This window comes from Antennarius striatus, chromosome 19 (genome assembly GCF_040054535.1).
Source record: "Antennarius striatus isolate MH-2024 chromosome 19, ASM4005453v1, whole genome shotgun sequence".
NCBI classification, from domain to species: Eukaryota; Metazoa; Chordata; class Actinopteri; order Lophiiformes; family Antennariidae; genus Antennarius; species Antennarius striatus.
The window spans coordinates 4902397-4905657 of record NC_090794.1 but is presented as its reverse complement, the minus strand read 5'-3'; positions in this window follow the sequence as shown (position 1 = coordinate 4905657).

Below are 3261 nucleotides of genomic sequence, written 5' to 3'. Positions count from 1 at the left end.
TAAAAAATAAATAACAACCAAAGAGCACATGTCAAGATATAAAATGAATTTAGACCATCCGAAAGCAGAAATACAGACTTACGGAACAAGTGATAGTTAAAACTTATGTTTTAAATAAAAAAATTAAATAAAGTTAGTCCTTAGGGTGTCGGATAGAGATGGTACAAGGCAAAACATGCACACACACACACACACACACACACACACACACACACACACACACACACACACACACACACACACACACACACACACACACACACACACACACACACACACACACACACACACACACACGGTGAGCATTGGACAGTGGTCGTTCATGCATTCTTCCGTGGAGATTGGTGGGATAATGAAGCGAGGTTGTTGAGTCTGAAGATGAGGCGATGATTGCCAGGCATCCCAAAAACAAATTACAGCCTTAAAGCCTCCGGCTAATTTCAAAATTAATGCAGCCATGATGAGTTTTCTCCATTAATAGAAGACAGATGATGATCCTCTGCATGAATCTTAAAGTTCAGCCACATCTGACCAGATTCAGACCTTCAGGGCCTGAACACATATCTAAAATGCAGATTCAGCAAGTGGTGATGAGCTCAGTATGACTGTAGAGAAATCATATGCTGCACAGGTCACACGATGAGGTCACAGAGATATTGATATAAACTCCAAATGTAATTACATTCCGTGTATGTATTAAGAGTTTGTTATGCTTCAGATAAACTCAGCCCTGAAGTCCTGGATGGCCTGAAGCTGAGAGAAATATTATGAAGTAGGTGTGCAAACGATGAAAAACACACCTGAACCTGCATCCAGACCCTCATTGACTAGCTTGGCTATTTGCCAGTTTAATGAAAGTGTGTGTGTGGAGGAGGGTTGAGATGTTCCTCAATGATTTGAGTACTTTTCTTGAAGAATAGAGATGAACTGTTTAAGTCTGTTGGTTCAGACTGAAACAGAAATCAACCCTAACCCTCATCGTCTGATGTCATAAGGAATGGGGGAGGGGTTAACTGAAGATAATCAATAACAGGGCTATCAGTTCAGGGTAATGGTGAGCTTTTAAAGTAACAGTGCTCAGGCTGGATTTCCAGAGTGTAAAGTGTAAACAGTCAGTCTTCATCCCAGTTAAAATCCATGATATACATAAGTTATACAACTCTAAATCCTCCTCCTCCTCCTCCTCCTCCTCCTCACATCTCTGTAAGAGACTGAAGTGGATGAAATCATCCAATCCAAGTAGCTGCAGGGACTTGATTGCAAGCATAATTGCGGCTTCCAGCAATGTAATCAAGGTAAGTCAAGTTGTGCTGTAAAAACGTCATTAGAGCCCCAATGACCCTCCACACACCCACCGAGCCCCAGTTTGGACATCCATCAACATGAGTATGTCAGATATGTTAGCCTCCAGACTGTTGAGCATCGTCGTCTTGCTCAGAAACTATTGATGTGATCATGAGAATCTGACTCTTGAAGATCAAACATGTTTGACAGCACCGAGGCGTGACATCGATGAGTCTCAGACCAGTCTGGGAGATTTAGGACTACACCTGTAAAAGTCTCAGACCTTTAACTTCCAGACAATTCTTATCTGCATACAATGTGATGCAAAAATCATTGAGTGCTAGTGCCTGTTAGGCAATGAGATATACATTTTCTAGTTGAGAATATTCGTGCAAGTCACAGTGTATATTTATGCATATGAGGGCAAAGTGTTTGGAAAAAGTAAATATACGCCATCTCCATCTCAACACGCTTCTTGCCTCCACCTCCTGCCATGTCTGTTTGTTCTTAATTTCCAGTCTTCACTTTCTCCAGAGTCTCTTCTCCAATTATCCTGCTCCTGAAATTTTTTTTGCCATCGTGTTGCTGTTATTGATCTGACAATTTGTTAACTAGACTGAGGAAAGGAAGAAAGAGAAAGGGGAGGTTTGGGTCCCTGCGCAATTTTATTTGATAAGTTATTCAGCGAATATAAGCAGGGAATGTGGCTCACATTTACTTCAATTTTCATCGTGTAGTTTGGTTCTGAATGTACAGGAGGATGCAAATAAAGCTGACCTGTTTCTTTGTCACGCTTCTCCATTAACCAATCAAAATTTAATGTGCTTCCTGTATGGCAAACATTTCCAACCCGCCACTGGATACCCCCCCAAAGCAGAAACTCCAATCTTATCCTAGTATTCAATGACTGGAATAAAACTAAATGACTCCAATGTAGCTGAAGTCTAATGTTGGCCTGTGCAATTATTGGAAACTATGTGAAATGTGAAATCTAGTTTATTTATATGTCTAGTAAAATGATATTCATTTATTGAAAAAAGAGAGTCTTTGAGCCATACAAATATAAGAAATATCTCAAATATAGTGAGCCTCGCGAACAATTTAAAAACAAAAGTGGTACAGCTCAGCATGAATTATTTATGTGGTCAAAACTGACGTGATCGCTGAACAAAATATCCACACACTTGCTGCCGATGGTGTATTTTAATTCCTGCTTTTCATCTATTTTCTGTATTGAAGAGCAAAATCTCCTCCTGGCTGCGAATCAGATTTCCCATGAGGTCATAGCAATTAATTACAAATTGAATCTGGTTCAATCAGATCATTGCATAAGGTGACGCAGTGTACTGAAGGTGCGTGTTTGCATTGTGTTGCTGGTATTGTGAGAGTAATTGCTGCAGAAAACAGCGGCTCTGTATTCTCCGGAGATGAGATGTTTTTTGGTTACGTGGTGAAAAACCTCAGGCGAAGCCATTTGTTATGGTGTCAGTAAGGTGTCATCGCTCTACCAATACACTCGTCTCATTCTTCGCAGGCAATAAAGGCGCAGTGGTGCTGTGACATTATTTTCAGGATGATGCATCTTCATCATTCCCTCCACAGTGTGCGCTTGTCTCCAGGGTGTCAGCTGACAGGTTTAGTCTCACCGACAAGCGTTAATTCTTAATATTCTTTAACAACGGCCACCCACCTTCGAGTTACTGCAGGTTATGATTGAAGTAGTTTACCGCCACTGAGATGCACTGAATGAATTTGGCTACCCGTGATAAGCAGTTTAATACCATATTTCAACTCACAGGATAACAAACGACAAGGAGACTTGACTTGGCAGTATGGATTTTCTCTAAGGGATTCTCACTCCTGCAAGCAATACAATGCAGCAGCTTGCAGAGAGCCGAGCAAATTAAGTTGGAAACAAAGCCCCTCCAGCATGCATAAGACGGAGCAGGAACTTAATGCAGATGGAGACAGGGGTGG